Here is a 12,082-nt window from a genome sequence, read left to right on the forward strand (position 1 = left end):
CAAGATATTTGTTTCATGAAAGAAACTGAAATTTGAAGTGGGGCAAAACACTTGTAAGGAAAATGGACCCTAGGCCCATTTACTTTGGATTTTGGTGCTTGATGACCAACACAACTAAATTGGACTAATGAATTTGCAAGTGAGTGCTTTGTAGTTCAATAGGATGCAAGACATGACTTGGACAAAGGCGACGTGATGATCCGATGATCAACACCTCAAGCAAGACCTTAGGAGCACAAGAGAAGACCCAAGATATTAAGCAAAGACCAAGCATGAAGATAGGAACCAAGCCGCACACAAGATCGCGAAGAAACGAGCTCACAACAACGACCGGATGCTGGACCGGACGCTGACGAAAAGCAACCGGACGCTTCGATCAGAGGCTCAGCAACAGCAGCAGAAACCGGACGCTGGACTGGATGCTGGCGGCAAACCGACCGAACACAGGACAGCAACGTCTGATCGAGTACAGAGAGGTTCTAGAGCGGTGAACTTGCAATCGGACACGTTTGGTGGCAAGTGACCGGACGCTGGCAGCGTCCGATCAGTTGTTCGCGGCTCCAACGGTCGGGATGAACGAACACGTCCGATCAGGACGACTCTAGCATCCGGTCAGTAGTAGAAAAGCAGTATTTTATCCCCAACAGCTACTTTCTCAATGGGGCTTATAAATACAACCCCCAACTGGCCATTTGTTATGAGTGGAGCTAAGGAAACATATCTAGGGTGTTGATACACCATTTTAGAGATCTCCACTTGCATAGTGCTTAGTGTTTCATTAGGTGATTAGCGTAGGTGCTTTGTGAAGTGCTTAGGTTGATTAGACCACCGCTTATGCGCTTGCTCTAGGTTGAGGCCTAGTATTTAGTGAGGTTGGCATACCTCTTACCGCTCGGTGCTTGCGCGCACCATTGTTGTACATTGGAGGGGCTTGTAGTCTTGCGAGACCACACCAACCGTGTTTGTGGTGTGGCCGCCACCGTGTACCAGAGGGAACAAGGCCCGCGGCGTTTTGGCCGGAAGCTTGATAGTGAAGATGGCGGGGAGCATCCGGGAGAGGCTTGCCGGAAGGCACGTCGGAGACCCACTTGCGCGTGTGGAAGGCCCAAGGCTATCCATGGAGTTACCCGACCGGGAGCCTGGCCCTTGCGAGGGATTCCATGCGAGGGGCTCCAACGAGGACTAGGGGAAGCTTGCGCGCTTCTCGATACATCGGTAAACATACCGGAGTCATCGACAGGAGTTTGCATATCTCTACCTTGCTCTTTAGCTTCTGCATTTACATTGATTACATTACTCCTTTTACGGTAGAGATAGCAACACACTAGCAAAACCATAGTTGCACATTTGGATAGTTTATCTTTTGCATATGTTTTGCCTAAGGTAGAAAAAGAGGCCATAGTTTAGAGTTTGAATTTTAAGTTGCCTAATTCACCCCCCCCCCTCTTTGGCGTCACGGTCCTCTTCAATTGGTATCAGAGCCGGTGGGCTCAATTTTGACCTTTGGCTTAATCGCCGTTGAGCCGACGCCATTTATAGTGGTTGGGATGGATACCTCTAGGCCTCCGCACTTTGATGGCACTAACTTCCCCTATTATAAAGCTAGAATGGCTTGCTACCTTGAGGCGGATTGATTTGGGTGTTTGGAGAGTCACTCGTGATGGGATGAAAACCATTAAGAATCCCAATAAACCCACGAAGAGTGAAGAAAAGGAAATACATTTCAATGTTAGAGCTAAGAATTGCTTGTTTGAATCTTTTAGCATGGATGTGTTTAACCAAGTGTTCACTTTAAATACGGCACATGAAATTTGGTTAAAACTTCAAGAGCTCCATGATAGCACATCAAATGTCCGTGAGCAAAAACATTGTCTAGCTAAACAAAATTATGATTCCTTTACAATGAATGATGATGAGCTTGTTCATGATATGTATTCTTGTTTGAATCTAATTATCAATGAGCTCCATTCAATAAGACTAACAAAGCTAGATGATGCGGACATCGTGAGGAAGATCATCTCCATGCTACCGCAAAAGAAATATGCAAGCATCATCACCATCCTTCACAACATGGAAGACTTGAGCACCATGACCCCGTGCATAGTCATTGGCAAGATAGTGGCATTTGAAATGTCATGTAAGATGGGTCAAGAAGAAGCCTCTTCATCGAGCAAAGGCAAAGCTCTCGCATGTAGCGAAAAAAAAAGATGAAGGGCAAGCAAGTTGAGACAAGCTCAAGCTCAAGCTCCTCAAGTGAAGATGAAGAAGAAGATGAGGATGATGAATCAAGTGATGATGATCAATCTTCCTCCTCCACCTCCGACCTTGATGAAGAATCAATCAAACTAATTAACAAGGTGGAGAAGATGATCCAAAGGCTCAATGTCAAGGGGGTTCCCATCCAATTCCAAGATATCATTTTTACCAATCAAAGAAATGATCAAAGAAAGAGAGGATGCTATGGATGCGGCGAGTTGGGGCACTTTGTGGAAGTTTGTCCAAATAAGCCCACACCCAAGACAAAGAAGAAGGCGTGCAAGGACCAAGCCCTCACATCAATAAGGTCATGGGATGATTCTTCAAGTGAAGAAGAACACCATCACAAGACACTACTACAGGAATCAATTTGCGCTGCGTGGCCAAAATGGGCTCCGTGGCGGGCACCTCTTTTGCCCGCCACGGTTAACCGATGGCCGGCCACCGAGGCCAGTCACCGAGGCGCCCGCTGCAGAAAAATGGTTTACGACGGCGGGCCACCTTATTTGCCCGCCACAGGAAATCGTTATTTACCGCGGCGGGCAGTATGAATCACCCGCCACGGTTAATACGATGTACCGTAGCGGGCTCTTTAAACTGCCCACCACGGTAAAGAGTTCATTTCCTACGGCGGGCGCTTTATATTGCCCGCCGTGGTAAAGCCTGTACAAATAATCACCGCCGCCCCTTCGTCTTCTCCACGGGTCTTCCTCTCTCTCAAACTCATGGCGGAGGTTTTGCCCTAAAATTTGAAGAAACTTTTGATTTGAGTTGAAGGGCTTGGATTTGAGGGAGGAGGACATCATAAGAGGTTCATAAAGGCTCCCCCTCTCTCCTTCCATCCTCTCTCTCTATTTCCATCACCTAGAGTTCTCTCTAGATCTATATCTAGATCTAGATCAATTTTAATGGAAAAAATGATGTCATGTATTTCTTTAACCTTAGATTCATCATAGATGCATGCTTCATCTTTCACATCGTTATTTCCTCTCTTTTTCATGATTTTGGACGTAAAAATCATCAATTTCTCCTAATTGTTCTTTATTTGTTGATTGTGACGGATAATGTTCGCAGGTATGATGGATAGGTCGGAATGGATGTACCGGATCGATAGAGTGAATGATCCGCGGTACCTCTTTGAATTAAGGAAGTTTATTGCTGCTGGTAAAGCTCACCGTGAGAGACTGAAGCGGATGACAACCATATGTCCATGTTCTCGTTGCAAGAACCTGAAAGCCCACCGAGACAGCGAGGTGCAAACTCATTTGATCATGTATGGTTTCGTCGAGGGCTACACCATCTGGACATTTCACGGCGAAAGAGTTGGTGCGAGTGGCGGTGCATCTGGAGTGAGCTCTTCGACACCGATGACGATAGCACCATCGGTGAATAAAGATCCTTTAGGAGCACCCGGCTCCTCATCATCTTCAGCAGCAGCTGCGCCAGCCGATAGTGACAACAGTTGTCGTGATTACATCATGGTGGATGATCTAATGCAAGACATGGCCGATGAAGCCAGCGACGGTGGGGATGGTCAGGATACTGTGAGCCAACCTGAGGATGTGCAGCTTGTTGAAGATCTAGTCAAACATTTCGATGAAGACGACGTTGTGTTGGGTTGCCCAAAGTGGTTGGAGAATTTCAGAGAGTTGAAGCAGGCGGCAGTTGATCCTCTCTATAAGGACGGCGGCGATTGTCCAAAGGAGTGCATGGCGCTCCGTTTTAACCTCCATATGTTGATGTTGAAGGCTCGTCATGGTTGGTCTGACACTAGCTTCAATGAGTTGTTAAGCTACCTTGCCACCACGTACCCAACAGCTAACAAGGTGCCCGCTAATACTTATCGGGCCAAGAAGCTGATCCGGCCAGTGGCGATGAAGCTTAGAAAGTTTGATGCATGCCCTAACCACTGCATCCTGTATCGGGGCAATGAGTATGAGAATTTGACGAGTTGTCCGCACTATGGCTTTAGTCGGTACAAGAAAAATGCTGGTTGTCGCATGGATGCAGAAGACGAGGGAGGCTTGCGGGGTGGTCGGAAGAAGAACAAGAAGGGGGCAAAGAAGAGCAGTGTGGCCAAACAGATCTCGGCTCAGTAGGACGATGAAGAAGAGGGTTACACGCACAGGAAAAGTCCAGCACTGTCAGTGTGGTACCTGCCCGTGACCGATCGCCTGCGTGCAATATTCGGGAACCCGAACGATGCCAAGCTCATGTCCTGGCATGCATCAGCTGACCGCCTGAATGATGATGGCAAGCTACGGCACCCATCCGATGGCAAGCAGTGGAAGGATTTCGACGAGGCCTACCCGGAGTTTGGCAAGGAGCCTAGGCATGTTAGGTTCGCGCTAAGTACCGACGGGATGAACCCGTTCGGTGAGCTTAGCAGCTCGCACATCACTTGGCCTATCGTGCTCACCATGTACAACCTACCTCCCCATCTATGTCAGAAGCGTAGGTACCTTATGCTGACCATGCTTATCTCCGGACCGAAGCAGCCCGGCAACGATATAGATGTGTTCCTGGAGCCGTTCATGGAGGAAATAAAGATACTATTTGATGTTGGGGTCCAGATGGTGGATGCATCCCGCAAGGAGAAGTTCACACTAAAAGCAATCATCTTTGTCACCATCACCGATTACCCCGGTCTCTTCTCACTGTCGGGGCAGATCAAAGGGAAGACCGGCTGCGTAATTTGCATCGACGGGACCTGCTACACTTACCTTAAGGGATCCAATAAGATGGTATACACGAGGCACAAACGGTTCCTCGCAAAAAATCACAAGTATAGAAGAAGTATTGTGAACAAATACTTTGACAATCAGGACGAGCCGCAGCGTGATCAACCGACGCAGACTAGTTGGGGGACAAAGGTGTATGAGATGGTCAAGGACATGGATCAGGTGGAGTTTGGAAAGAAGAAGAAGCCACCTGAAGAGGGGAGCAAGCAGACAAGGAAGTGAAAAGCGGGACCAGATGGAGGAAGTCCCCGCCGCCGTTCCTTTCAAAAAGAAGTCAATTTTCTTCAAGTACCTGTCGTATTGGAAAACACTGAATACACCCCATGCCATCGACTGCATGCACCTGGAGAAAAATGTCTTCGAAAGCACGATCGGTGTCCTGCTGGACATCAAGGGCAAGACAAAGGATGGTATCAAGTCACGGACAGATCTTGTCAATCTGGGCATCAGGCCGGACCTTCACCCGGGACCGCCTTAGAACGGTAAAGTCGATATCCCGAGTGCGGCCTGCAACCTAACGCAAGACGAGAGGACGGCTTTTCTTAAGTTGCTTAGGGGTATCAAGGTGCCGACTGGTTTCTCTTCCAACATCAAGAGCCTGGTCTCCATGAAAGACCTCATAATGACCGGCTACAACTCACACGACTGCCACGTCATGCTGACGGTGTTCCTACCAATTGCGATTAGGGCTATCCGTCCAGAGTACGTGAAGATGGTCATCACACGGATGTCATACTTCTTTAATCGCATCACCCAGAAGGTCATTGATAAGGCTGAGCTGCCTGCCCTGAAGGAGTTCATCACGGAGACCCTTTGCCAGCTCGAGATGTGCTTTCCACCATCTTACTTTGATATTATGCCACACCTAATGATGCATATGGTCGATCAGATCCATCAACTAGGCCTCGTGTACCTACACCAGATGTGGACGTACGAGCGGTTCATGTCCACCCTCAACAGATATGTCCATAACCGCGCTTACCTGGAGGGCTCTATGATCGAGGCATACACAACGGAGGAGGCCGTGAACTGGTGTATGAGGTACATAAGAGATGGGAGGGTGATTGGGCTGCCTGTCCATCACCACGAAGGCAAAACCTCAGGGATGGGGTGCACAGGCCGAAAAGTGCGCACCGATGTGGCAAACCGAATGGTGCAAGAAGCTCATTACAACATCCTTCATCAGTTAGTGAGCATGGAGAAATATATTGAAAAGAACCTGGAAGAGATCCGCGCCGCTAATGATGGACAACGCACGAAGGCATGGGTCTAGAACCATCACAAGAGCAATTTCATAGAGTGGCTCAAAGAGCAACACATACCCCTTGAAGGATGCCCTGATGAAGATACGGAGACCGTTAAGAGGCTTGTGTTAGGCCCATCCAGCCAAATCACCACGTGGCAAGGGTATGATGTCCAGGGCTACAGGTTCCACATGAAAGACAAGGACAAGAAGAGCTCGGCACAGAACTGCGGTGTTCGATATGAGGGCGAAGAAGAGTACATGGGCCAGAGGAGGCAATACTATGGGCAAGTCGAAGAAATATGGGAACTTGACTACGGCCAGAACCTACGCATAACCGTCTTCCGTTGCCAGTGGGTCAAATCGAATGCGGTTGCAGTGGACAGTTATAGGCTAACCACCGTGGACCTCAAAAGTATCGTCTACAAAGATGACCCATGGGTACTAGCAACCAATGTCGCACAAGTGGCCTACTATATATATGCAGAGGACCCAAAAAGGCATGTGGTTGTGTCCGGAAAGCAGCGGATTGTGGGAGCTGATGGGGTGCAGAGTCCCGAACAATACAACAACTACGCAGAGCTCGAGCTTTTTACTGATCATCCAAAGAAGATCAAGGCCGTCGAGGACCGATTCAACAAGTCCAGGATGATGCCGTGGGCCCGCCCCGATGGTGAGAAGAGGACGGTGAAAGCACCTGCACCAAAATGATTTATGTATCCCAGAGACATATATATATATATATATGTAATAATGTAGTGGACTCTATATGTATCCTAGAGACATATATGTAATAATGTATCCCAGAGACTCTATATGTAACAATCCCAGATACTCTATATGCATGCATCAATCTACTACCACTACTCTACTACTACTACTAGTACTACTACTCGCTCTACTACTACTACTACGCTCTACTACTACTACTACTCACTCTACTACTCTAATACTACAACAATCTACTACTGAATCTACTACTACTACTCAATCTACTACTCTAACTGATGCTACTGAAATCCTGAAATATTGAACTACTACTCAATGCTACTGAACTGCTGCTACTGAAATCCTGAACTGATGCTACCCAATGTTGCTGACAATCTTTACCGCGGCGGGCATATAACAGAGCCCGCCGCGGTTAATCGATTAACCGTGGCGGGCAACATAACCCGCCCGCCGCGGTTAATAGATTAACCGCGGCGGGCAACGTAACCGCCCACCGCGGTAAACATTTCCCGCGGCGGGCTGTTACGTTGCCCGCCGCGGTTAATCGCAACCTATATAAGCCGTCCCCACCCTCAAAATTCTAAGTCTTTCGCGCAGTTCAGTTTGACCCCGAAGGGCTGCCAAAATCTCACGCCGCCGCCGCCATCTCCACCGCCGATTGAGCTCCTCCGCGCACCGACCCACGCCCTCGTTCTCCTCCCCATGCCCGGTCCACGCCCCCGTCCTCCTCTCCCTTGCCCGCGCCCCGCCCCCGTGCTCCTCCGGTGCCCCATCACCGGAACCCTAGCTCCGGCCACTGAGAAGTCTCGCGCCGCCGCCGAGCTCCTCCACGCTGGGCCCCATCCCCGAAACCCTTGCTCCGGCCGTCGAGCTCCTCCGCACTGGGCCCCGTCCCCGGAACCCTAGCGCCGGCCGCCGACAGCGAGGGCCGCCGTCGCCCCCGCTGACCTTGGTCGACCACACCGACGCATTTTGACCAAGGTGAGAATATAAAACAGAACAAAAAAATTTTTGGAGGTACTAGCTATGCCGATTTTGCCGAGTACATTACCTGATAGTGTATTTTATCACAAGGATGATATTTTTCTTAGTGCAATTTTTGATAATAGATAATCCTGGTATGGAAGAAACGGAAGTATCTTTTCTCAATAGTTCATCAGGTAATTTTGTGCTTTTTTGAGTCCTGTTAAGCCCTGCCTCCAGTATGACCTAAGCAGCAGGCAAAGTTGCTATTACCCAATGGTCAAGACCCAGGAGTCATGGACCATGTTGGATTGGGTGATCTAGTCTCTATTTTGCCTTGGTTTGTGGGGAACCTTGATTTTCTGTGTGAGATCACAGGCACAGGCCGTTTGTAGGACTGTCCTCTCCTCTGATAACACATGCATGGTATTGGTATGTATGGTCATGGAGTTGGAGTGGATAGGAGGAGAGTTGTTGAGGGAGGCAAAGCAATCAGTCCTACAGTACAATTTTTAGAGAGAAGGGAAGGGGAAGGAGGGACAAGGACATGCATGAGCTTGCTGCTTTGCCTGCCTCTCTTGCTTGTCATTGGCAGTTTGGCATTGCCAATTGCCATGATGGCCGGGCTGGGGGCATATGAGCAGTCCTTTTACTCACAGCACAGGCCGTGCCATTTGATGTATGCCCCTCATCTGGGATCTCATCTGGGGTGAACTTTGCCATCCCCATCGACACTGTGGTACAGTCGGTACCGAGCCTAATAGTATACGGGACCTCTATGAGCAACAGGTTTTAACTCTACTGTACATTAATCCACTGCCTACACTCTACTACCTACACTCTACTGTCTACTGCCTACACTCTATAGCTTGATGCAAATTTTTTGATTTGTGAAAGTTTTTTGAGATGGCTAGCTACTACTTATCCCCTTACTGGTACTCTACTGCTTGATGCAAAATGGTACTTGTATTACCTATTTCTCTCTACCACTGTTGTCTTACTACTGCTGCTGCTACTCTGAATTCAACTGAACTGCTATACTACACTTGGTGAATTTTGAACTGCTATACTACTGATCTATGATGCTTTTGGCGAACCGTAGCATTTGAATTCAATTCTTTTTGCTGCCTATGATGCCAAAGAAATTTATGACAAAATTCTGAGCATATGCCACTGCCTATGATGCTACTAGTATACTACTACTACTCCCTCCTTCTCTACTCCTCTACTCCCTCCTATACTACTAGTATACTACTACTACTGCCTACTACTACTCCCTCCTCCTCTACTCCTCTACTCCCTCCTATACTACTATTCTACTACTGCTGCTCCTGTTTTTGATTTGTGAAAGGTTTTTGTTTAATGGGGCTGGTTCCTTTTTTGGCATATGCAATGATGAACTTTTAAACTTATTGCTGAGGCAGTGGCATATGCAATGATGTGAACCCTTTTATGCTGAGGCAGTGGCGATGATGATCGAGTGCCCCCGCTAAACTAGGATGACAATGGGGCAAATCTGAGCCAACTACTACTACTTTACTACTCTAGTACTACTCTACTTTACTACTCTATAACTGTGTCTATACAACTGAAATATGTATTCATTGTAGCTTTCCAATGGCGGAGGAACCGATAAGCGAATGGCGCGACCCTACCCCTAGTGCATCATCATCAACTAGCCTTGAGAGCCAAGTGTCTGTGACCCCGAGGCCAACAAAGAAACGTCGTACAGAGGACGAAGATGATCCGACCTACCAACCGAGGGACGACGAAGTTGAAAGTGCACGGTCTCCAAACCCTGAACAGATGCCGGTGGTGCCTCGAGAATTGAATTTCGAGGAGGAACAAGTCAGTGACAAAGAACCCCCCGCTCCATCTCCAACCACTTCAGGCAAGTCTAGTGGTCAGAGGACAAAGCTAAGAAGGGGGGAACACGGGAGGCACCGGAGGGAAATCCACGGCGAAGTCCATGTGATCCATGAGGTGGGACCAGAGGGAAACCTATTGTCACCACCCACGGTCCTTGCCAAGTTCAGCAACCAGGTGGTATGTATAGTCAAGGACAAGGTGGAGATCACTTGGGAGGAGTGGAACAATGTCCCGGTCGACTACAAGACACATATCTGGGGTGAGGTGATGAGGAGCTTCCATTATCCCGAGGACGCCGATCTGAACAAGTGTAGGGAGTGGGTCATGCACGTGGCAGGAAGAGCCTTTAGAAACTTCAAGTCCATGCTGACCAGGTACTACCTGAAGCTAGGCAACTCACCCTGTGTCAAATACACTATGGTGAAGGAACATCACTGGGAAGAGTTCTGCAAACAAAGAACAATAGAAGAAGCAAAGGCAAAGAGCGCCAAGTTCAGCGCACTCGCAAAGAAGAACCTGCACCCCCACCACTTGGGCATGACTGGGTTTGCTGGTAAGAGGCCCCAGTGGTGGGAGGAAGAAAGGGCTAGAGCTGCCGCCAGGCTTCCCGATCCGTACGACGGTGTAGACTTGAGGGCTAAGGACTTCATCTATGCCCGCAAGCCGAAGAAGCTCAAGGAGGGCGCGAGCAAGTTCAATGAGCCCAAGTTCGAGGAGGTGGAGAGGGCTCTCATCGAGGCCGCTAAATCCAAGGACAGCTTCGAGGTTCGCAGGGGCCAGGACTTGCTGACCCTAGCGCTGGGAACCCCCGAGCACTGTGGCCGCGTCTGTGGCATGTCGTCGAAGATGAGCTGGAACTCAGTGGAGTCATGGCAATCCGACGCTGCCACATACCGGTCAAGGCAGAGGTACAAGGAGGGCATCTTTCAGAAGGGCTATGATCAATGCATGGCCGAAATGATCAGTCGGTCCATAAAAGAAGCCTTCACAAGCAATGACCCAGATATGGTGTCGATGAGGTCACAGATGCTTCGCCAGGCTGGCGTGGCCGTGCCTCAAGTTCCACAAGGGCAGACACAAGGGCAGCCACTGCCGATGATCGAGGATCGCCCAAGGCACCCCGTCAACGACATCCGGCAACCCATGCACGTCCACCTCAACATCCCTTTCGGCAGGGCGAAAAAGTTGACCGTGGGTGAGGGTTACATGCACCCCAAAGAAGATATCAAAGATTTCAACCAAGACCAGATCCCTGCCAACTATGCTGCCGTGATACTTACATGGTATGCGACCCAATACGAAGAATTTGAAATGGAATATCCAACTGCACAAGGGGTAACAATCCTTGGAGCTGCCATTGGTTCCGAAGTCCTATGGAACAAGGACGACATAGAGATCATTCTCTCGACACCGACTTCTACGCCGATGGCGACACTAGCATCACAACCATCCGTTGCCGGATCTTGTCCCCCCGATGATCCGGATCACGGCGACGGCGATGACGAAGGCAATGGCGGGGATGACAAGGGAAGGAAGTCACCCCGAGGCACAAGCCCTCACCCTCATTCTCCTCCTCCAACAACAAGTCCACCTCCACCTCCCGACAGTCCATCCAAGGGCACAAGCAAAGGACCGGGAGGCACGGAGGAACCGGGGGCAAAGACATCGCCTGCTGCCATTACGAGCACAAGCCACTGTCCTCCACCGCCAGCGAAGACTAAAGGCAACCAAGGGCATCTCACATACTCACTTGAGTTTGAAAGGTATGGTAGCGGCGAGCATAATTTGCTAATAACTTTTCTTTGCCATAATATGGTACTAACATTTCTATCCCAGGTCGAGATCACCTTTCCATCTATTTCCTGAATCGGATGACTGCCCTGGCCATTACGAGCATGGGAAGTTCATGATAACCAAGGCCCAGCTCGTCGACGAGGAAAGGTGGGAGACAAGGAGGTTTCATCTCTGGTACATGGAAGCGGCAAAAGCTGGACTGCATGGTTTTCTAGTCAAGGTTGTGGCGGAGTACTTCCACTTGCCCGGCAATGATGTAGAACTCCCCGTGGACTTCCACGACATGTACAGACTACTACAGGAACAAGACCTTGACATCGCCCAAGTCACCTTGTTCTCTATGTAAGTGATGAATTGCGAGTTTCACATATCACCTGCCTTTGAATCGGTCAAGACTACTTATATATGCCACGATGGCTTGTCCTTGCAGGTTGATGGCCTATATATCCAAGGAACTAAAACTTGATGTTATCTATCTATCTCCAAT

General features: G+C 49.1%; 1 pseudogene; it reads left to right on the forward strand.

Moving 5' to 3' along the window:
* Positions 1-3,623: 3,623 nt before the first annotated feature.
* Positions 3,624-5,321, forward strand: LOC136480490 (uncharacterized; annotated as a pseudogene).
* The last annotated feature ends 6,761 nt before the right edge of the window (positions 5,322-12,082 follow it).

Source organism: Miscanthus floridulus, chromosome 9, assembly GCF_019320115.1.
Source record: "Miscanthus floridulus cultivar M001 chromosome 9, ASM1932011v1, whole genome shotgun sequence".
NCBI lineage: Eukaryota > Viridiplantae > Streptophyta > Magnoliopsida > Poales > Poaceae > Miscanthus > Miscanthus floridulus.